This window comes from Papaver somniferum, chromosome 2 (assembly GCF_003573695.1).
Source record: "Papaver somniferum cultivar HN1 chromosome 2, ASM357369v1, whole genome shotgun sequence".
NCBI classification, from domain to species: domain Eukaryota; kingdom Viridiplantae; phylum Streptophyta; class Magnoliopsida; order Ranunculales; family Papaveraceae; genus Papaver; species Papaver somniferum.
The window spans coordinates 155,816,426-155,842,325 of record NC_039359.1 but is presented as its reverse complement, the minus strand read 5'-3'; the positions used below and the strand labels follow the sequence as shown (position 1 = coordinate 155,842,325).

Here is a 25,900-nt window from a genome sequence, read left to right as displayed (position 1 = left end):
TCATTTGTTCTGCTAGTAAACAGTTTGGGCTTACAGTTCTGAATCGAGAGTTACACAACACACATTGAATTTTGATCATGCTGTAAAATCCGATGAACAACTTAAGCAGATAACGTATATATCTCCCAAATTAATGGCACCGCACACCAACTCTCTTAACACAACCACTGGCCAAAAAAGACTGAAGAGAGGAACAGATAAATTCCCCAATGCCCCATGCTGGAAATTCATGTCACTTGGAAAATACATATTCAACTGTTCTTTTTTCGATGGAACGCATATGACATGACATCTCAGAAAATAAAATATTAGCCTCGTTCTACCCAGCTAAAGACAAGTGCAATTGCTCATATTCCCTTAAAGTGCAGTGCACGTCCAACTCTCCTAAACTGCCTAAAGAAAATGGTTCTAGATTTTTTTTTTTTTTTTTTTTAAGTATAGTCAGTACTTGCTAATTGTCAACTTAATCGAACAAGACTATATCTTCTAAATCTTTTTGGAATTTGTTTAATCTCAAAAGAGCTTGTTTCATAGTATGACCTCAAAAGAGAGGTAATGGTAGTGGATTGTTTTTCTCAATCAAGTCTGGCTTGTGGAATATTGGAAAGCTCCCAATGAACAAATCCATTAACAGGAAAGAAAGACTATCAAGTAGAATTAATGCCGATGGCTTTTTTACCGTTTCTCTTAGTTCGTGAGAGGATGTTTCATTAGTTCTTGTTACAATAGTTCAACTTTTTTTTTCTTTGTGCAGTCATGGAGGAGTGGAAGTTATAAGTCCAGAAGGAGACACAACGGAAGCAGCAGTAGAAGGTACTAAAGGAAGATTGTAGCCAGAGGTATAAATTGGGCGATCTTCTTTCTCTTTTTTTTTTTTTTTTTTGCTTCATAAAATTCGATTATTTTGTCGATTTAAAATCGGGACGGTTCCAAGATGATCAAAGATCAGATTACAGACATCAAAACTAATATCACTCCACCTACTTCGCGGATATTAATCATGTTTTCGTCTCTTTATTTATTCTTTATTCTTATTCAGTTCTTTGTTGTTTTCTTTGCAGGAACAAGACCGTTTATGGAATATGGTGAAGAAGTACATTGGAATGGATATTATGTATTTAGGGATTCTCCTAATCTCTTATCTAGAACCAAGAAGCTAACTTCGGATAGTGGCAGAGGTGAATGCTAGTTATTGCTATTTTATTTTATTTATTTATTTTGATTAGAACTAGCTATTATTATTGTTATATATATAATTATTTTTTTTTTGTAATTGGGAATTTATTTTAATGCTAGCGAGTTTAGAACTCAGACTACTGGTACCATCGTATTATACTATAGTGACGCCGATTCGGATCACCGGTATATATAATGCTATTTCCTATCAGTTAAAAGTTTTCAATTCTCCTTTGCAGTCGATGGAGTACTCTTATTTGTTGGATCAAGCAAATGGACATGAGGATACTTATATGCAATTGGTGTACGCTTGTAATTGCTTTTTGATCATCTTTTCTCCATGTTAAGGCATACAATACGTGTGTTGCCTAACATACGTATATCTTGTTAAGGAAGTTTTTTGTATTTTTAGGAAACTATACTAGGTTTGGAAGTCTTTTGTATTTTAGGAAATTGTTCTAATTTTGGAATTCATCCTATCTTGGAGTTAAAGGAAGAGTTAGTATATATATATATGTATCTTGTAAAGATCAATTGTACACACAAGTTATATCAATAGAACGTCTTCTACTCAAGTTCGTGTTCTCCTCTTATAGTTGTGTTCTCTCCCAAACAATACGTGTTCTAGATTGGTATCAGAGCATATCCTTCTCCGGCGTCGACGACTTCACAGGTACCTTTTTCTACTCCCTTTTCTTCTCCCGTAAATCTTTCTCTGCCTTCTCTTCTGTCTACTGCTTCCGTGCCGTCTTCTTCCCAAGACCAATCATTAGCCACCAGTCATCATCAGCCGTCAGTAATCATTAGCCGCCAGCAATCATCAACTATCAGTAATCATCAACCGTCAGCAATCATTAATCGCCAGCAGTTCTCCGCCGTCAGCAATCATCATCCACCTCCAGCAATCATTAGCCAACATCGTCAATCATTAGCCGACAGTAATGATGATCCTCAGCCGCAACAGCCGCCAGCACCAATAATTAGCCAACAAAACCAATCATCAGCTGTCAGCCATAATGTTTCTGAGCCGTCACAGCCGGTGACAGTTCCCATTATTATGTCTGATTCAGCCGCCACTGATTTTTCTTCCCCAGTTCTTCGTCTGCAGTCTCCGTCTTCTGTCTCTGACACTCATCCAATGGTGACAAGGTCTAAAGATGGTGTTTTTAAACCAAATTCCAAATATGCATTGGTATGTGATTCTCTTCTCGAACCTACTTGTATTTCACAGGCTCATAAAGATCCCCAGTGGCGTATGTCTTCCGATGATGAGATTAATGTGCTACTTCGGAATGGTACGTGGTCGTTAGTACCATATAATTCTTCTATGAACGTTATTGGATGTAATGGGTGTTTCATATTAAACGCAATCCAGATGGTACATTGCACGTCGAAAATCACGATTAGTTGCAAAAGGCTATAATCAGCAAGAGGGTATTGACTATTCTGAAACATTTAGTCCGGTTGTTAAACCATATACTATTTGTCTTATTCTTACATTGGATTTGTCTTCCAATTGGCCAATTCATCAACTTGATGTGCAAAATGCCTTTTTACATGGAGAACTTCAAGAAGAGGTGTATATGAAACAGCCACCGGGCTACGTAGATTCTCGTTTTCCTACGCATTTCTGCAAGTTGGATCGTTCTCTTTATGGTCTCAAACAAGCTCCTCGTGCATGGTATCACAGGCTTAGTACCTTTTTGTTGCAAATTGGTTTTGTCACTTCGAAGTGTGACTCGTCCTTATTTCTCTATAACGGCTCTCTTGGTACTATCTATTTACTAGTCTATGTGGATGATATTATTGTTATAGGTTCTAACTCTACAAGTATTAAGTCTATCATTGATCGTCTACAACAAGAATTCACAATCAAAGATCTTGGCTTCTTGTCTTACTTTCTTGGCACTGAAGCAGTTCGTACATCCTCTGGTTTGTTTCTCTCTCAACAAAGGTATGTTCATGATCTCCTTATTCGTGCGAAAATGGATGGTGTTAAGCCTATTCACACTCCACTTAGTACTTCTGGGGACATGTCTTCTGATCACAGTACCTTGTTGACTGATGCTACTGAATATCGTAGTATTGTTGGAGCTTTACAATATTTGACTTTTACTCGTCCGGATCTAGCATATGATGTTAATAAGGTTTTTCAATATATGCATGCACCCACTGAGTTTCTATGGGGCTTAGTAAAGCGTATACTTCGTTATCTTAAAGAAACATCTACGTTTGGTATTCTTCCTCGGCCGTCTTCTTCTCTACAGTTATCCTTTAGCGCATATACTGATTCCGATTGGGCTGGTTCTCTTGAAGATCGACGTTCAACCAGTGGTTGTTGTGTATTCTTGGGTGGTAATATTATATCTTGGAGTGCTCGTAAACAGAAAACCGTGTCACGTTTTAGTACTGAACCAGAATATAGAGGTCTTGCTATTGCTACTGCTGAAATTATGTGGATTCAATCACTTCTATCCGAACTTCATGTTTCTACTCAATCACCTCCAGTTCTATGGTGTGATAATCTTGGTGCCACATATCTTATTGTTAATCCTATATTTCATGCAAGGACGAAACACATTGAGATTGATTATCATTTTTTGCGTCATCAGGTTTCTTTGAAACTTCTTGATGTTCGGTTTATATCTTCTAAGGATCAAATTGCCGACATTTTTACAAAAGCTTTGTCTAAAGATCGGTTTTCTCTATTAAGGTTCAAGATAACGGTTCAAGATCACCCGTTACGCTTGCGGGAGGGTGTTAAGGCATACAATACGTGTGTGTTTCCTAACACACTTATATCTTGTTAAGGAAGTCTTTTGTATTTTTAGGAAACTATTCTAGGTTTGGAAGTCTTTTGTATTTTAGGAAATTGTTCTAGTTTTGGAATTCATCCTATCTTGGAGTTCAAGGAAGAGTTAGTATATATATATGTATCTTGTAAAGATCAATTGTACACACAAATTATATCAATAGAACGTCTTCTATTCAAGTTCGTGTTCTCCTCTTTCAGTTGTGTTCTCTCCCAAACAATACGTGTTCTAGCTCTCCATGACTATATTTGCAACCTCGCAGTATTAAAAATTCATGCATGGTCATTAATTGATTGTAGCATCATGGTCAATGTCCTCCTTCTATGCCATGCGGCGGACATTTAAGTCATTAAATCCCATATTGGGCGAGACTTATGAAAGGCCAATTACGATGGCATTACTTATATTGGAGGGCAGGTGAGATTCTGATGATCATGATATCCCTTCGCTGTGTTTCTCGTCAGATTACTCTAAATCTCTCTATCCGTGGCCAATGCTTTTTGTTATTTGGCTCCTGTTTAGGTGAGTTACCGTCCCTCAACAGATGTTGTACATGCTGAGAATGAACATTTTATATTGGACTCTACAAACACTTTAATAACCAAACTGTTAGGAAATTCACTTGACATCAATCTTGGAACAAGGTAAAACATGATCTGCTTGATTGTTCCTCGAATCCATTTTCTGTACAATCAAAGATGGAATTGAATTATGATATATAATTTTACCTCTCTTTCTTTTCTTTTCTTTTCTTTTCATATTAACGATGTTTTATAATCCATTAGAATTAGAAATTAGACATTAAATAAATTCGTTGTTAAAATTGCCACAAAGGTTATTGTTCTTTCAATTGTTATCTAGGACGCGTATTACCTTTAAAAGAGATGACGTTGTCCCAGAGTGTACCCCTCCTCAGGCGAAAGTATGCAATCTTATATGTGGTCGATTGTGGATTTCCTTAAGCGGCGAGATAAAGATGGTGAACTTGACCACTGGGGACTATGTTGTGCTAAAATTTTAACCATCTGGCTGGTTTAGGTATGGTTTATTTTTCACTCGATTATAAATAAAAGTGCGGCCTTCCAGAAGAAATAAATTACACGTTTGTTTTTCTTTTTTAGATATGAGTTGTCTAGGTGTGACTGAAATCACCGGACTCATCTGAATCTGACTCAATACATTTGTAATTTGAGGCAGATCTGACTCAACTGACTCAAAAATATGTGAGTGAGTGACTTGGTCCTATGAGTCAGAGATATTTCGTTACCTGACTCAAATGAATCCGAGTCATGAGTTGGGTCTGAGTCAGATAACGAGTCAAATCTGATTGAAATTAAATCTGACTCGACGAGTCAGGCATTGACTCAGATCCAATCCGAATCAGTTGCAAACAAACATGATGTAAGTAGGATTTGATACTAATTCTGAACCTAAACTCCTCGGGCCGAGAATAGATCAAATGTTGTCATCAAATTCAATGAGTATTCCTTTACTTTCATTGTCTATCATTCCTACATTTTTTAAGAAATAATTTATGTGTAGTGGTGCTGGCTTCGGAGTAGATGAGTATGTTTACAACGCGGCCAAGAAACCCAAAATACTTATGACTAAAAATGGACAGAGTGTATGAGTTATCAACCATGCAATGAGGATGGAAAAGCGATCCCAGGAAGTGAACTAAAAGAGGTCAGATTTAATATTAAACGTTACTTTTCTTAATCATTTACAAATTTGTTCACATGTTTGATGGCGGATTTGTTTGATGCTTTCGAATTTATTTTCACGATGTTTTTTATATGCAGATCTGAAGAGTTTCTGACCTTCCGGTGAAGGATAAATATCAGTTCACATACTTCACATATAAGGTAAATAGCTTCGACACTGCACCTTGTCAAATGTTGGCATCAGATTCCCGTTTAAGTCCTGATAGATATGCACTTGAGAAGGGAGATACATCAAAAGTCAGCCATGAAAAAAACAGCCTAGAGGTTAGACAGAGAAAGGAAAGGAAGAGGAGAGAAGCCAATTGCGATAAGTTTACTCCAAAATGGTTCGACTTGACTGACGAAGTAATAACTACACCTCATGGCGAAACACGATTTTACAAATACAATGGCAAGTATAATGAACATCGATCGAGAGTGAATAGCTTAAACATTTGCCCCGATGAGGTTGATGTGCAACCGACTGAGTTCAATCCTTGGCAATATGGACAAGAAAAAATGCCTTGAGCTTAGGCAGATTTACACATTTTAAGCTGCTCAAGACTTACAGCAACCTATAGTATTTCTTGAGATGAATCAGTAGATTGATAATGAAAAAATCTTATGTAATACCAAGTACGATTGATGAAAACTGATTAATAGATGCTGTTATAGCTTGTATTAATTGAATCCATCGATCTTATTATTTCTTCTTGTATGTAATCAACAACAAATAAATCTTTTTTCTTTGACCATGGTTTACGGGTACACATAATACTCTCGTGTAAACATGTTGTAAGACTTAAGGCTTACAGGGAGCTTGAAAGCTACACAGAAGCTGAAATGGGTTTCATACATGGTGTTGGCATTAATGTCAAAATCGGAAAGTGCGACAGTGAATCCAGAGACTGTTGTTTTTGTTTCGCACTAAAGAAGGTATCTTTTGGATGGGCAAGTCTCGCTACTAGTTTGTAAGGACCCTCAAGCTCGTCAACGCTACTAGACCAGTCAAGAGACGTTTTAGCCATTAATGACTCGATTAGAGTAACACGAACGTTATTCAATAGAAATTAATCTGACAACGATATAGATAAGAAACTAGTATCACTAGTTAGGTCTCGAAAAGTAACACGCAATAGACTATGCGAGTGTGTCAATCGGTTATCGGACGAAGAAGATTTCATCAGATTAGTATGAAGGGAAAAATAGTAATTTTGTTTCAGACCGATTTGGGCTTCCCTTAGCCAGAGCATTGGGTGCCTAAGTAAATCTTGATGGATAAACTTCAACCACCAAACCGAAGAAAGACATTTTCTTCTTCCTTCTTCTTCTTTCTTCTCCTTTATTCTTTTCCCTATGTTTCTCCTCTCTGTCTCTCTGTCGATCTTAGATTAGATAATTTAATCTTGAATCTTGTTCGAGTAAGCTTAGGAGTTTGGTAATCATATGGTGCTGAAGTTGGTTTAACTTTAGATGAAGAAGAAATGATGGATCAAAGAGAAACAAAAAGTTAGGGTTTCGATTGGAGTTCTAGTTATGAAGGAATTGATTAACTAAATGAGGATTTGGGTGGTTGGTGATGAAGAACAGAGTGGGTGGATGTTTAATCGAAGTTCTGAAGATGTTTTGGAGATGAATTGAAGAATTAGGGTTTCGTTCAAAATTCAGAGAATAATTGGGAGATGGAATTGATGATCTAGAAGGACGATTAGACATGGGTTTTGAGTAATTGAATGGATGGGGGTGGATTTACAAGTGAAGTTCAGTTTCAATAGATGAAGCTCATGGTGATGACCAATTCTAGGGTAAGAGAAGATTACTCTAGAGATTCAGTAGCAGTAATTGATGTGATAGCAAACTCACAAGGTATTAGGGTTTATTCTTGAGGACTTTGGGTGAGTAGAAGCAGAGGAGATGATTCTGGGTTGAATTGGTCTTGAAGAGGATTGTCTTGAGGTAATTGTTTTCCTCTGTAATTTTAGTGAAGCTATTATTCTTTATATTGATACTCAAGTTGAGTTGTTGTATATGTATGAATATGGAGCTTTAGATGCATGTTTAGGAAGTTACAGGTGTTGGTGTTGTCTGTGAGATGATGAAGTTGGCAGGGTTGTACAGTAGGTGTTTTTGTAAGGAATGAGATGGAGATGGTAATAAGACTGAATGTATTGGTGATAATGTAATGGTGATGCAGATGGTATGAGCCGAATGTGTCTAGGTTTGGAACTATAATATAGTGATGCTGAGAGTTGCAGTTGATGCTAATTGAAAAAGCTGGGGTCTAACAACAACACCCAATAATTCGATTAGCAATCTGTATGGACTAACTCCGAAATACTTTACTAGAGAATCAACTAGACAGTCAGACTCAATCTAGATAAAAGTATCTCAAGGAGTTAATATCTCTCTCATGATTTGATTTTTACTCAAGATAAAAACAATAGCGAGTCTTTATCAAATACAAGGAATAACTTGGACAGTACCAAAGACCAATGTCCAAGGATCAATCAACAACCAAAGGTTGGATTTCCAATTGATGATCATGAACGCACAACCTGTATTATTTCAATTATATAAAATATAGCGGAAAAGAAATAACACAGACACCAGAAATTTTGTTAACGAGGAAACTGCAAATGCGGAAAAACCTCGGGACCTAGTCCAGATTGAATACACACTGTATTAAGCCGCTACAGACACTATCCTACTGCAAACTAACTTCGGACTGGACTATAGTTGAACCTCAATCAGTCTTCTATGGCTCTGATCCAAGGTACAGTTGTACTAAATCTCCCACCGATCCAAGGTACAGTTGTACTCCTACGCCTCTGATCCCAGCAGGATACTACACACTTGATTCCCGTAGCTGATCTCACCCACAACCAAGAGTTTTTGCAAGACAAAATCACAGACTTGATAATAAATAGATCTGTCTCACACAGAAAAGTCTATCAAAAGATAAATCTGTCTCCCACAGATAAACTCTAGTTTTATTCCGTCTTAAGATATAAAATCAAAGTGAACATGAACCAATTGATAATCCGGTCTTATATTCCCGAAGAACAACCTAGATTAATCAATCACCTCTCTACAATCCTTCCTGACTACACGGGCGGTTTGTCGAGGAATCACAAAGAGTGAGACGAAGATGTTTGTGACTTCTTTATCTTGCCTATCGAAGAACTCTCACGATCTCAAGCCAATCAATCGATTGTACTCGTACGATAGAAGATGCAAGATCAGATCACACAACTACGATAAAGTAGTACGGTCTGGCTTCACAATCCCAATGAAGTCTTTAAGTCGCTAACCTGATTTAGATTCAAGCTAATATTTCTCAACCTTTAGATCGAAAACTTAGCTTGTCACACACACTTGGGTAGACGTTTACTGGGTTTTTGAAAACCATGCCCAAACGTGTATGTGTATGTTGGTTCAACATAGTAACCCAAAAGGTTAACCATATGAGCATTTCATATTAACCTTGTTCTTCTTCACCATAACTAGTTCAATTGACTCAAACGAACTAGTTAAGGAGTTGTTCAATTGCTATGAGATCTTATGTAACTACACAAGACACAATTGAAACAAAGATGATTCGAATCAATTGAATCGGCTCATGAACATTATAGCCACGGTTTTCATAAAGCATTCCTTAGTAATTTAATGTTTCATGTTCAGTGCACATCCTTAGATCATAACCTCTTCAGTTCACAAACAAGTTCGCGGACTTGAGTTAATCGGTTGAGTTTTCCAAACTCAGCAGAAATTCTCGAAAAGAAAACTTCCGCCAGTTCGTGGACCGGGTTCGCGGACTGAGTTCGTGGACTGAGTTCGCGGACTTAGCACACAAACGAGTTTTGGAAAATCCAGCAGAAATTCTTGGTCGAGAACTTCCGACAGTTCGCGAACTGAGTCTGCGAACTGGGTTCACGGACTTGGCAAGCCAATTCCACAATCCTCCCGATTTCTCTTGATCAACAAAGTTTGAAAACTTCGGTTCAAGGAATACATGGTTATGTAATCTAAACTCTCATTTCAATCATTGAGATATTCTCAGAGGACACTATGTAGCCGTTATTCACAGACCGATTCACGTCAGAGAAATTCTCAAGGTGATTGAAACTTTTCATGACTTTCGTCACTAGGTGAAGATAAACTTGATCAAAGCGAAATGCTTTACCAACACACGATTTCGAGATAAAATATAAGCAATGAATGCTTAGCTCGAAATGTCAAATGTGTATGATCTAGTCTATATAGCATACGACTTTTGTATCATAAGACGTAGGAGATAGAATAGATAGACTTTTGAGTGATAGATAAGTTCAAGTCTCCACATACCTTTTTGTTGATGAATTCCACGGTTCCTTGTATAGATCTTCGTCATTGTATGATGAATCGCCATGAAGTCCTTGAGCTCAACTACACTTTTCTATCCTAGTCCGAGACTTAGCTATGTAGGCTAGAAGTCAAGACTTATAGTTTTGATCACTAACATTGACAAACATGCTTGAGATAGCAACGCATGCGAGGTCGACCGAGCTATGCTCTAACAATCTCCCCCTTTGTCAATTTTAGTGACAAAACTATTAATACATATGGAATACAAAAAAAGATAAACTTTAGTGGCTCCTATTCCATAGTCTAATCTTCAACGTTCCCTGAAATTTTCGTCCTTCCAAGTACTCCAATGATCCCAAAGGTTGTAAGTTTAGCATCACCGTTGTTGAAGATCCGTAGCTATAACAATGAGAGAAATCGAGATTCTCGATCATTATTATACAGTGTCATAGTATTATTATGTAATATCAAAGTCCAATTGTATCACGACTTTAACAATAATACTACTGTGATATGTATCACTCCCCCTTAGTCAATACTCCATCTCGATCATGGAAACCACTCCCCCTTACACAATGATCCGAAAATCATATGTATTTGTAGTGTGAACTACATTATTTCTCCCCCTTTTTGTCAATAAAATTGGCAAAGGTACAAGAACGGGATCATAATGAAATTTCCACAAGAGACATTTCATCGACTAAAAGAAAAATAAATACCAACTTAATTTAGATGCAATCATAAAGTCGGGGCTAAATGCATTCATCAAGGAGTTTTAAGATACAAGATAACCCCTATAAAATTCCACAGCCGCACACCCCGCAAAATATTACCATTAAGAACAAGTTCAAAAGAACTCTCCCCCATTAGATGTCATTCCTGAAAGAACAACAAGAGCGACCTTAATTTCGAAAAAAAATATTTTTTAATTGGACACCAAAAACCATATGAATGTTTTTCTATATCCAAAGCTCAACCAAATTAATCACAAGTAAACCCATGATTAATTCAATTGAAAACGCAACTAAATCAAACCACAAAAGTGATCAATTTAATTGAAAGTGCTCAACATAAGTAAACTTACAGAGCTACGACTAAGGTAATCATACGGAGATGACTAACTTAATCGTTCACATACTCACCATAAGGAAAACCTTACGAAATATACGACTACATTAACCAATAGAACATGATTAGTATAGCCGTTCATATACTCAGCACAAGAACTTGTGGAATATATGAAAACTCAACTAGAATAATTACAAGAGAACATATAATTAATCTAATTGGAAAACACAACCAAACTAATCACAGAAGTAATCAATTTAATTGTCAATTGTTTTGCTCGACAAAAGAAGACTTTTGGAGCAAATAACTAAATAACCAAGCAAGATGATTAATTTAGTTCAAAAATGCTCGACTTAAAGTACCTTATGGAACAACCAACAAAGTTAATCACAAAGTAATCAACTTAGTTGTAACGTGCTCGACATAAGACACATTACGGAGCCTCACAGTAATACATAAGATATAGATCAGTGATGATCATTACTGTGGAATACATACAAGGATATATTCTATTTTTCCATCACTATTTGCATAACGACACAATAGACTTTATCCTTGTCACACAAAAGATTTTACCCTATTTTCCGTCAAATAAATGACTGCATAGGCATAACTTTTGTATTTGTCAAAAGTCCATTTGTCCTTTCATCCATACGAATACCAATTTATGAATGACTTTACTTTTGACAGCATATGGGACCTTCAAGTTCACGGACGCAAACAATACATATCCCATAAACAATTGCAATATCACAAAATCATAAAGATTAATATTGCAATAACAATCTTTGCCCTTACAAGGTAGAATCAATCTTTTTCGCACGGATTTATACCAAGAGTGGTTACCAAAAGCGTCTAAAAAGATTTCCTTAACAAAGAAGAACATACAAAGTCATTGACGACTATGCACCATAGTTCACATGAGATGATTCTGAACACTCAAGAATATATAGCAATGTGAATTACTACCCATTATCGAACTTCCTTCTTTGTGATTCACTAACATCACTCTTGTAACAGCCACAAAATATCTTAGAATAGGATTTCTCCAAGAATCTCAGTGCCCAAGTCCAAGAGAATAGAACAAGTGCAACGAAACGGAGCAAACACTAAAAAACAAGAGACATGATAAAGACCAATATTAACTCATCCAAATCCAACAATTATCATCTCCATTTTGAAGTAAATTTAATAAGGAAGAGAACGCAAAAAGAATGAGGTAAATCCGAGTTCGGACGAAGAAGTTAGAGCCAAAACAAGTTTACCGAATATCGACGTCAAGTATGCATACGGGTTTGCGAACTTAAACCCCTGGATTTTGATTTTGAATGCTGTTATGCATACTTGGTATGTGTACCATGTAGTCCAAACATCCCGAACTATTATTTTCAAACCTAAACATTTAAGAACCTTAAACACAGATCAAGTTAGGTAGAAATGAATGATAAGCAAGATTATTATAAGTCTAAAAGTACAAATCTTGCTCAAGTTTATAGACATACCTTTTTAGATGAATCCAATCGAATTCTACCGCCTTACCGAACATAATCTGTGTGCCCCAATTCTTGTGCTTCCCTCACCGTATACAAAGCAGAGCATTCCTTGGTGAGGATGCACTTCCAACACAATCAAGTTGCGTTGGGGTGAACAAAGTCTTGCTCACCACAAGTGACCTTTGGATTATCATGAAAGAGATCACTTTTAGAACCTTTCACATCCAATTCCATTTTTCCAAAAAACTTGTTAAGTTCCAACATCATGGATACTTCCTTTTCCATATTCATGGAGTTTTCTGGAAGATCATTCCTTTTCACACTCAAAACATCATTGTCTTTCTTCGGTATCCACTTCTGAGCGCGTTTAGGAACAGTCGGAACCTTCTTCCCATCACTCTCTTCTAGAATTCTTGGAAGATAATTGGATTGACTATTCTTTTGCAAGTTAGTCTTTCTCCAATTGGGAGCATCGGATCTTGTCTCCGTCTTTACGAAATTATCCTTTTGATAACCATTACGATTATGAAAAGGATTCGTACGACTTTTACAGGCAAATCTAGGTCTATCATAGCACTGATTCCTTTGCCTAAAGGTTGGACGTTTACAACCCGTAATGTCAAGAGTGTTAGCCTTAACATATGATCCCGGTTTAACAACTTCCTTTGACACCCAAACAAGAATATCATGAAGTTTTTCATTCCTTATACGAAAACGACATCTCCTTTCCAGGTGACCTTTGTTTCCACAATAATGACAAATATAAGGAATGTTCTTACCCGGATTCATGTGTGCTGGTTTTGGAGGTTGATATACTTTGGTCTTTTGAACCTTAATTGCCGGAGAAGGTATTTCACTTTTTCCATCAGTGGAAACCTTTTGTTGAGAAGAATCACTAGCCTTGACAAATTTTACCTCTTTGCTAGTACTTAGAGCATTTATTCCCTTATAGCCCAATCCTCGTGTATCACGGTGATTTTTACTTGCTCCTAGCATAGTGGTTAATTTTCTTGAACTAGTATTGAACTTTTTCAAGTCATCTTCCAACATCTTGATTTTATCAAGAGCAACATCTAAATCAGCCTCAAGGCGTTTTTCTCGAGCGCTTTCTCTGTCGTCAAAACTTGTTTGCTGGGATTTAAACCTTGCTTCAGACTCTGCAAATTTCTCTTCCAACAAAAAGTACTTTTGATAAATATTATCACATTCAAGTGACTTCATACGTAGGTTTTCCTCAGAATCCTTGAGGATCGATTCGCAAGAACGATTCGAAAAATAAACACCTGTGTAACATCTTCTCAATTTCTTGTTTTCTCGACAGAGAGGAATCAGAAGAGGTGAGACATGAGAAGTTGTAATCTTCTTCATTTTTCATGAATCCAAAAATTTAACATACTCTGAGACTTCCTCATCAACATCTCTATCATATCTGAATCACCTTCATCAGAAAGTTCATCCAACTGTTCTTCTAGAAAAGTTTCCCAATCAACAGTTTTTACATCAAGAAAATATTTAGATATTGACTTAGATGTGACAGTTCTCTCAGGTGAATCCAAGCTTTTAGAATCATATGGTAATTTCTGAACTAGTACGTTATTAGAGATAGACTCGTCCATAATCAGATCGCTACAAACACAGACTTATTAGGTCTTTAACGTGTTTGCCTGATCTGATACCAATTAAAAAAGAGGGGGTCTAACAACACCACCCAATAATTCGATTAGAAATATGTATGGACTAACTCCTAAATACTTTACTAGAGAATCAACTATACAGTCAGACTCAATCTAGATAAAAGTATCTCAAGGAGTTAATATCTCTCTCTTGATTTGATTTTTACTCAAGCTAAAATAATAGCGAGTCTTTATCAAATACAAGGAATAACTTGGACGGTACCAAAGACCAATGTCCAAGGATCAATCAATATCAATCAACAACCAAAGGTTGGATTTACAATTCATGATCACGAACGCACAACCTGTATTATTTCAATTATATAAAATATAATGCGGAAAAGAAATAACACAGACACCAGAAATTTTGTTAACGAGGAAACCGCAAATGCAGAAAAACCCCGGGACCTAGTCCAGATTGAATACATACTGTATTAAGCCGCTACAGACACTAGCCTATTGCAAACTAACTTCGGACTGGACTATAGTTGAAACCCAATCAGTATCCCACCGATCCAAGGTACAGTTGTACTCCTACGCCTCTGATCCCAGCAGGATACTACGCGCTTGATTACCTTAGATGATCTCACCCACAACCAAGAGTTGCTGCAACCCAAACTCACAGACTTGATAATAAAAAGATCTGTCTCACACAGAAAAGTCTATCAAAGGCTAAATCTGTCTCACACAGAAAAGTCTATCAAAGGCTAAATCTGTCTCCCACAAATAAACCTTAGTTTTGTTCCGTCTTAAGATATAAAATCAAGGTGAACAGGAACCAATTGATAATCCGGTCTTATATTCCCGAAGAACAGCCTAGATTAATCAATCACCTCTCTACAATCCTTCCTGACTACACAAGCGGTTTGTCGAGGAATCACAAACAGTGAGACGAAGATGTTTGTGACTTCTTTATCTTGCCTATCGGAGAACTCTCACGATCTCAAGCCAATCAATCAATTGTACTCGTACGATTGAAGATGCAAGATCAGATCACACAACTACGATAAAGTAGTATCGGTCTGGCTTCACAATCCCAATGAAGTCTTTAAGTCGTTAACCTGATTTTAGAGAAGAAAATCAAAGGTTAATGGTGATCGACTCTAGCGGTTGTACTAGTAGCACACATACGTGTGGGAATTATTTTTGCACAATGCTAGATGTCTCCTTTATATAGCCTTCAAATCATGGTTTTGCCTTAGGTACAAAGCAATCCTTATTCACCGTTAGATAAAAACCTGATTTAGATTCAAGCTAATATTTCTCAACCTTTAGATCGAAAACTTAGCTTGTCACACACACTTGGGTAAACGTTTCTTGGGTTTGTGAAAACCATGCCCAAACGTGTACGTGTATGTTGGTTCAACATAGTAACCCAAAAGGTTAACCATATGAGCATTTCATATTAACCTTGTTCTTCTTCACCATAACTAGTTAAATTGACTCAAACGAACTAGTTAAGGAGTTGTTCAATTGCTATGAGATCTTATGTAACTACACAAGACACAATTGAAACAAAGATGATTCGAATCAATTGAATCGGCTCATGAACATTATAGCCACAGTTTTCATAAAGAATTCCTTAGTAATTTAATGCTTCATGTTCAGAGCACATCTTTAGATCATAACATCTTAAGTTCACAAACAAGTTCGCGGACTTGAGTTAATCGGTTGAGTTTTCCAAACTCAGTAGAAATTCTTGGAAAGAGAACTTTCGCCAGTTCACGGACTGGGTTCGCGGACTGAGTTCGCGGACTTAGCACACAAACGAGTTTTGGAAAATCCAGCAAAAATTCTCGGTCAAGAACTTCCGACAGTTCGCGGACTGAGTTTGCGGACTGGGTTCACGGTCTTGGCAAGCCAATTCCACAATCTTCCCGATTTCTCTTGACCAACAAAGTTTGAAAACTTCGGTTCAAGGAATACATGGTTATGTAATCTAAACTCTCATTTCAATCATTGAGATATTCTCAGAGGACACTATGTACCGTTATTCACAGACCGATTCACGTCAGAGCAATTCTCAAGGTGATTGAAACTTTTCATGAATTTCGTCACTAGGTGAAGATAAACTTGATCAAACCGAAACGCTTTACCAACACACGATTTCGAGATAAAAGATAAGCAATGAATGATCCGCTCGAAATGTCAAATGTTTATAATCTAGTCTATATAGCATACGACTTTTGTCTCACAAGAAGTAGGAGATAGAATAGATAGACTTTTGAGTGATAGATAAGTTCAAGTATCCACATACATTTTTGTGGATGAAGTTCCACGGTTCCTTGTATAGATCTTCGTCGTTGTATGATGAATCTCCATAAAGTCCTTGAGCTCAACTACACTTTTCTATCCTAGTCCGTGACTTAGCTATGTAGGCTAGAAGTCAAGACTTATAGTTTTCATCACTAACATTGACAAACATGCTTGAGATAGCAACGCATGCGAGGTCGACCGAGCTATGATGTAACACTAATTGAGTTGATGGTGTTTTAGAGAAGTGTTTACAGGTTTAATGTAATTAGGATTTAAACTGTGTATGGATTGAAGATAGTTATATCTTGAGTTACAAAGAGTTGGGTTGAGAAAGAAATTGAAAGGATTGGTGTTGGAGGTGTGTTGAATCAATTAGTGATTTAGGAATGGAGATTACAGTTGAATGGTAGTGCTGAGTTGAGAATGAAGTTGCAGGTGTTATGGGTGATTATACTAAAAGTGTAGGATCTACAGTTTGTGTTAGTGATTGAGCTAGGTTGATATGTAGTGGTAGAGGTAGAGTTATTGATGGTCTCGGTGGAGGCTTGCATCTGTTACCTAAAGGTAAGCTGTAATTGTGTTTGTAACTAGATTATGAAGTTGTTTGAATGAATGGAATGAATAGTAATTGTATGAATTCTGTTCTTGAAACTTAAGCCTATTAGTCATTCCAGTCAGATATCTGACTAGTTTGCTTAGCTGACTCAGTTAGTCTAACTGAGTCCAATATAAATTTGACTTACTTGAATCAGTCTTGTTGACTGAGTTGACCCAAAATGATTCATATTTGACTCGTTGACCGAGTTAACCCTTTGAGTGGACCTTGGACTTGACCTTTGACTGGCATTGACTGTTAGTTGACTCCTTCTGAGCAAACGTTGACCGTTAGTGACCGTTAGTTTCTCATATGGACCGGACCTTGTGTAATAGGCTTGTTTAGTGAATCTTGAGCTTAGGACTAATTATCCTAAAATAATGTTTGGACCCCTTATGATCTGAATTGGCCTTTGGCTTCTTTTACTAAGTTGTAGATACTCTTAAGACTTGGCTAACAAGCTATATAACCAATCTAATTGAATTATTAAACCTTAGATATGCTAAAGATAGATAATAAAAAAGGTGTATAAACATAAATGGGCTTAGAACCATTAGATAAACTTGTATGGACCTTGTACGAGCCTTTTGGCTAATTTCTTAGAATGATTGTGTGATTAACAGTTAGTCTATATTAACAACGATCGATACAAAAGATGAACCAGTGGATCGTGGATCTCGAGGTAGGAATGGCATGTCATCAAATCAGGTGGGAACTTTGTTACCTTTTTGCAATCATTAAGTTACTTTATCTTCGAGCATGATGAGTCCTTATTTTCTGTGAGCATGTTGTTTGTAATTGAATGGGTATGTTGCAGGATATGCGTTGGGTGGTTCCCCGCGAAGATTCTGTGATTCCCCATAGCTCTTTGCTAAGTTTGTTAGGCAATGCTACGTTGTTTGAATATTACTTAGTAGCCCGGCTTTACCCTGGATAAATATTATTACATTTTATTGTCTTAAGATAGTAGTCCGGCTTTACCCCGGTTAAATAGTATACATACTACATTTTATTTGGGGATATCACTCTGTGCATATCATACTTGATTGTTCAGTCTTAGTAGTATGACTGGGTTACTATGACCTTGACTTAGGAAACAATTCTAGGTTCATGACTGGATATGGTTATTATTTGGAGACTTCGGTCTACGAATAATGATTGGGCCTTTTTTGAACCTGATGTGCGGGGTCAGATCACAGTAATCAAACTTTATTTTATTCTAGACTTAGATGGTGGCATTGGGATTTATGAGGTGTACGCATTCCACGTTAATATCTTATGGTACCTGGATTCCTTCTATCATTTGAGACTTGAGTTATTCCTAGCATCTTCTTCTCTATTGAGTGAGACGAGGTTGGGATAACATATGTTTAGGTTGTTTAATTCTTTTTTCATAGATCCATCCGGTGGTGGATCTTTCACGGATATTGCCATTACGGACGCAATATCTTGGGAAAAGAGTTGAAGAAATCTTCTGCTTCGTGTTGTGTGTAAAATGTGTTATCTGTTTTCTTCTATTATTTTGTTTAAATTTCATTATCTTTTAGAACTGTGAAGCATGTTAGTGATTACTTCTAGGTTATATGTTTCCATTTGGCACTCCTTTGGTATGATGTGCTCACTCGTTCCCACTTCAGTTTCAATAATCAAAAGAAATGGTGCGCGTGAAGATATATGTTATCGTAGCTTACAGCTTTTTGCGATGTTAAAGATATTATGAATCTTTTATATATCTTTATTCTTTACTTTTTTTTTTGTAAAACAACACATTAATATATTCATATCACAAGAGAGTTCTTCACTTATACAATATCAGAGTGTATGGGTTTGTTTTTCGGGATTAGCTTATGTAACTGAGTTTTCTTAAGATCGGTAATATGGGTTTGATGCTTCAATTAGGTTGTAATCCTATTAGCTAAGCATGTAATTAGGTTGGGGCGTCAAAAGTTGGTATCAGATCTCACTATTAGATCTTACATGGGAAACAATGGATGATAGCTAGTACCAGTTAGTGAATTACATTAGTTTAGAAATGGATTGGATTGGATTGTGAGATAAATCTTAATCACTAAAAGGTATAAAGAACTAAAAGATTATTGGATGATTGATTTGTTTTTCTTGTTGTGTGTACATTTTATAAAGTAATAGGTTGAACCAATTATATTATGCTTTAGAAGCTGACAGAGATTTAGAGAATAAGTAGTTTATAGTTTTTCTACACTTAGTCAATCCAAAATTCACTTTGAAACTTATTGCGTAGCTTTACATATATCTAGAACTATTGATCAATTGAAGTAGAAAGTTAGTGTGAGGAACATAAATTTCTCTATTTGTTAACATTTAAATTAGTTGAACCTAAAGCCACAAATTATAGTTGTAGAAAAGAATATAGGTCTGTGTTTCATTTCTTATTGTTTCGAACTCTTGAAATGAGTTATCTTTTCACGCTTTTGTAAGTATGAGCAGAACTTACAATTAGTCGAGAGATAGTTTTTCTCTATAAGGTGGGGAGTTTTGAAGACTAGAAGTATGGATTGATTTTCGAGGATGAAATTATATAAGGTGGGGAGAATTTAAGGACCCTCAAGCTTGATAAGTGCATAATTCATATGATTTTAGTGTCCATTCCATACTTGTTTTTGCTATTATTCTTGCATATTTTCGTATTATTACTTTTGTTTTTTCTTATTTGTATCAATTAGGTGAATCATCTAAAAAGGAGCTACAAAGTTCTGAAAAGAGCTAAGAAGAGAAGTATTCCAAGAATCCAAGTGCCCAGTCCAAGAGAAGTGGAAGAAGTTACACGAAAAGGAACAAAATGCTCAAAATCAAGAGATGGGCCAAAACCCGATCTTAACTCATTCGAATTAATTATTTGTAATCACCATCTTGATAAGAATTGAAAGATAATAATAATGCAAAAAGAATGAGGTCATTCCGAGTTCGGGCGAAGAAGTTGTGGCCAAAACAAACTTTTTATCGAATACCGAAGACAGTAAAGTATGCAAACGGGTACGCATACCTTAGTTCCGAAAAATTTTGCTGGAATTTGAGGTACGCATACTTAACAAGTATAAAAACGGGTATGTATACTTGTGAAGGCCTAAGATCACGTTTGGGGTCGTTATTTCGTGTCGGGTTCTTGAACCGAACTAAATACGTGAAGACCAAGCAATGTAAACCTATAAAAAGGTATTAGGTTACGTAAAATGGTATCATATCAACAAGTCACTAAATTGTAAGCTTGGAGAGAAGAAAGATCACACGGAGCAAAAGCTATGGTTTCAGAGCGATTCTTCAATCGTAACGATATCTCTTAACTTTTCTCATATATATATCATGGATGTTTCTACATCCATGAGTAGCTAAATACCTATTGATTGAGGATGAATTCTAAGTTGTAAACAAGATTTGAGTTATTATATTAAACTACTTTGAATTTCTTCATATGATTATCGTTTGTTTATACTATATCGAATATTTATGATTGATTGATAGATTGTTTAGGTGGCCAACTAAATTGATTTGTTGATTCAATCTATTACTAGTATTGAGTTAGGAGATAAGTAATCGTCGAATAACCTTTACAAAAGTAGAGAACACAAAACCTTACAGAGGGATTCTGTGGAGCGATTGTGGGTATAAACAACACTAGAAAGTGGACCTTGAGCTAAGAGTCTAACTACTAGGATCAACCTATAAAGCATTCGACCAAATTATACCTTGAGCGAGCTACTACTAGGTGGTTTAGACGAAGAATCTGGTATTGGAGAGCTTTCGTACTCAGTGATAAAAGGAATTTAGGGAACAACACTGAGCTAGCTGTTATTCCACGGTTGGTGATAATCTATGATTAGAGACAAGTAGGAAAGTATAATAACTCATTGACGGTTTATTAACGAAGAAGGATTCCTCGATCATATCTCTCTTTATTGATTATAATTCAACTTCATTTGCTTTGATTATTTATTTTGTTTAAAATCTAAAACAAAACCCTCCTTTTTGTGACACTTTGACAACTAAACTCACTGCTCTTCGTGGGAACGATCCTTACTTGCATTATATTACCAGTTAATTGTGTGGAAATAAGATTATTAATTTGTTGAGCCTACGACACCCATCAAATTTTGGCGCCCGCTGCCGGGGAGCAGTTGGTAGCTTTAGTTGTTATTTTTATTAGTTTTATTCTTGTTTTTAGATTTTTTTTTTTTAGTTTTTAATTTTTGTTTTCTAGATTTGTGGTTTCAGGTACTTAAGCTCTGGCACCGAAAGACTGGGAATACCAGAGGTGCGGTATTTAAACTCGTAGAGGAACAGTACTACAAGCACGTCAGCAAACGCAACAAGAAGCTTCAGAAGAGATGGTAGACGGTACAAATCCTCCACCACCTCCGCCTCAGGAGAGGAAGCTGCGAGAGATGACATCTCCATGCTTAGATTCGCAACCACTGTGTATTACAATCACTAACACAGTGGAGCTGAAGTCGAATCTACTTCATCATCTACCAAAGTTCAAGGGACTTCCAGGTGAAGATCTGAACCGTCATCTTCGAAAATTTCAAAATAAGATGACAAGTCTTAGGAAAATTATCGAATACAGTGATACGGCTATGCTGCAAGCTTTCCCATTCTCTTTAATAGATTCAGAAGAATAATGGTTGTATTACCTTCCTCCAGGGAGTATTACAACGTGGACTGAGATGAAAATTTATTTTTAGAGAAGTATTTTCCTACTTCTAAGGCAACATCTATTCATAAAGAGATTAGTAGTATTCTTCAGATTACTAGGGAGTCTTTCTATGAATAATGGGATAAGTACAAAAAGTTAATGGCAATCTGTCCCCATCAAAACATATCCCCAACACTCATCATTCAATACTTGTATGAAGGATTACTTTTAGAACAACGGAATTTGATTGATACAGCTGCTGGTGGTTCACTCACTCAGAAGAAAATCTCGCAAGCAACTAGTTTGATTGAGAGTATGGCCTCAAATGCACAACAATTTTATACAAGGCACGACTCAAATGTTAGAAGAGTTAGCGAGATGGGAGAATCTCCAAATACAAAGCACTGGTTAAGCACCATTTAAAAGGCGATTCATCGTATAGCTTCGGTAGTTGCTCCACCATACGAAGAGGAGGCCGAGTTTAATGTTTTATTTCCTAATCAAAGGAAAAGGTATGATCCATATTCTAATACTTATAATCCTGGTTGGAAAGATCATCCTATTTCAGTTATGCCAACAAGCAAGTTGTTGCTCCTAAACCATATGCGAGATAAGGTAGTTTTCAACAATTCCAACCACAAGCTCCAAAGGAGGACGTCTCTAAGAAGATGATTACTGATAAGCACGAAAGTGCGACGCATTTTCACCCATAAATACATTAGCTGAGACTCATTTTATCACTAATAAACTTGTTTTAAGTCTTTTCAAGGAAATAAGCTCTTATGGAGAAAGTTGCTCGAAAAGTGATTTTTGCACCCCGGAGGACAACTGCTAAATGGGCCCCTACTTTGGATAAGGGGCACCTCAATTACTAAGGGGTATCTCAATGGATAAGGGACACCTTACTTATTATTTACACCCCATAAGGCAAGTGCTAAAGGGACACCCGTACAGGATTAGGGGGAGGTCATCTTTTCCGTTTGAATTTGGATTTTGGCGGGAAGAATTTGCAGTGAAGTATCAGATTTAGGGTTTGATTTTAAGGCATGTTCGGGAAAGATTCAATCGCTGGACTCAGTTTTGTTGGACCTGTTAACAATAAACAGGATTGGTATAGTCATTGTTTTCGAAAGAATTGGGCTGGATAATTCAAATCAAATTGTTGCAGTCACCGGAAAAGTTAGGGTTCAAGTTTTGGAGTTGTTAGAGGGAGACTCGATCGCTCAGATTGATTGGGTTTGTTCTTAATGTATAATCAGGGTTGGTGATAGCCTTTGATTCGACCAGAATTGGCTAGAATCGTGAATTTGAAGAAAATAGTATTCTCGGGTTTAATCTTCTCCGGGAAATTCTATTCGGACCTGTGAAGAATTTGGGTGAGAATCAAGCGTGGATTTGGAGTAGTACCAGCCTGTTTCGATGAATCAGGGTTGGTAAGTGACTTGGATTCGAGTGATGAGGAATGTTACGTTGATTGAAACAAAACAGGGAAGTTCTCAGCAAAACAGAGTTTGGAGTATGTTAGGGGAGGATTGGCTTGTGTTCTGAGCATGTTTAGAACACTATGGGACGTGTACACAACCATAAGACGTGTGAAAGAGATAAAATGGGAAGCAAATCCCGTAACATGGTAGGAAAAGAAAAAAATATTTCGGGAAATATTCTCTCTTTACTGTGAAGATTATCATCAGTTAAAACGAAAGATTTGAGACCTGTCGAGTATATAAAGGGATCTGGGATCACATAGAAGGGATATTGAGTGATTGGGGAGGATACAAAGTCGAGAAAATTGCTGCAGAGAAATCTGCAACAGCAGCAGAAAAAATAGTGAAGAAGAACAGACTCATAAAGACAGCCGTAAAACATTGTCGTTTATGCTTAAGAGATAAGAATGTCATCCTGCGACAGTTTACAGTTATTCTTTATAATAGTGGGTTTGCAACGATTATAAACGTTGCAAATTCCCGGTTTAATTTGATTTTCTCCTTTTCTCTTCTTTGTAAACACCATTTGAGCAATAAAATGAATTTTGAGTGTGTTTTCATCATGAGAAGCTAAACCCCATCACTGGGACGACGGAGGAAGACGAATTTCATACATGGGTAAAATTGTTTACTTATTTTTACGACTTTTGCATTAATTTTAATTGAAATATGATTTGAATTAATTGGTTGTCATTTAATTTGATGAGGTATGCTTAGCTTAAATGTTTTGATACATCATGCTTAGGATTTACAACTAATCTTTTGAGAATCTACATAGGCAAAATCAGAGTCAATGTTAATTTTATTGAGCTTTAATTGTTGAGAATAAATAATTGAGCCCTACGATATGAATTCGGTGGAATCCTAGTCCCAGTAACTCTCGCTTTTATTTATTCTTTTCATTAAATCTTTAAATTTAATCTTCACAAGTCTTAGAGTTCGAATCTTATTACTACAACAACAATTAAAAATCTTATCAATTTTTGGCGTCGCCGACGCGGACTTGTTTTTAGATTAATTTTTAGGTTTATTTTTATTTTGTACAGTATTTTCGTTTCATTTTAGAATTTTTTTTTTCCTTTTTATGTGTTTCTTTTTGTATTTCCTTTCAGGGACTTTTTGAGGATGATGACTTATTCTGAGGAGATGTCACCTAAGATGACACTGGCAGAATATAAGCGCAGAAATTCAAATTATCAGGCAACCTCATCTGAAATGACACTTGGTGAATATATGTATAGGCAACGGTATGGAGTTTCTGCTCCACATGAGGTAAGTGAAGAATCGCCTCTAATGATTTATGAGAAGTATTACAAGTACACACTACCTAGTTTGGAACAAAGATTGAGAATTCTATAATGCCAAAAATTATTTAATGATGATGATGATCAGTCTTGTGACTCTCTGTTCCAGAAAGAATTTGTAGATGACCCTGTGGATGATTGTGTAGATGATTTGCCTAATTCCATAGATGAATCTATCTCACAAGATAATTCACCCAACTTAGAGGTTGTTCTTTACACATATTATGTTCCAATAGTATCCCCATATTATGTTCTTTACACACTTCCTTGTGTTGTAAAAACTTGGTTTGGAGGTAAGTCTTTGTTTTTGATAGTTTCAGTGTCTCCGCATCGTTATAACATAAGTGTGAAGCTGTCATTTGTAAATGTTGTATTTTGGGTTGATCCCCAAATTTTCAGGTTGTTAGTTTACGGGGATCCTTTTTGTATATTCCAGTAGGTGTATTTTTATTTTATTTTTTTATATTTTCGTTTACTTTTTGCATCTTATGAATTTCCCATCTTAAGTTTTGCGTTGGATGACTCAATGACATTGAGGACAATGTAATGTTTAATTGTGGGGGAGTGGTTAACCTTTTACTTTATTTTTTCAGGAATTTTCTTGCAAATCGTGATCAGCTGTTGAGCGGGTCTATTGTAGAATTGTAGGTATATTATATTATGACCTGCTGTGTAGCGGGTCTTACAAAAAAATTTTTATGATTGTTAGGGTTATGACCAGATGTGTAGCGGGTCTCTCTCTCTCTCTCTTATTATATGACCAGTTGTGTAGCGGGTCAATTTTCTGTTTTGCTCGAGGACTAGCAAAATGTAAGTGTGGAGGAATTTGATAAGCACGAAAGTGCGACGCATTTTCACCCATAAATACATTAGTTGGGACTCATTTTATCACTAATAAACTTGTTTTAAGTCTTTTCAAGGAAATAAGCTTTTATGGAGAAAGTTGCTCGAAAAGTGGTTTTTGCACCCCGGAGGACAACTGCTAAACGGACCCCTACTTTGGATAAGGGGCACCTCAATTACTAAGGGGTATCTCAATGGATAAGGGACACCTTACTTATTATTCACACCCCATAAGGCAAGTGCTAAAGGGACACCCGTACAGGATTAGGGGGAGGTCATCTTCTCCGTTTGAATTTGGATTTTGGCGGGAAGAATTTGCAGTGAAGTATCAGATTTAGGGTTTGATTTTAAGGCATGTTCGGGAAAGATTCAATCGCTGGATTCAGTTTTATTGGACCTGTTAACACTAAACAGGATTGGTATAGTCATTGTATTCGAAAGAATTGGGCTGGATAAATCAAATTAAATTGTTGCAGTCA

The 25,900-nt window shown here is 36.5% G+C and overlaps 1 pseudogene; it reads left to right on the top strand.

The window, feature by feature from the left end:
* The first annotated feature begins 1,077 nt into the window (after positions 1–1,077).
* LOC113352297 lies at positions 1,078–6,220 on the top strand (annotated as a pseudogene).
* The last annotated feature ends 19,680 nt before the right edge of the window (positions 6,221–25,900 follow it).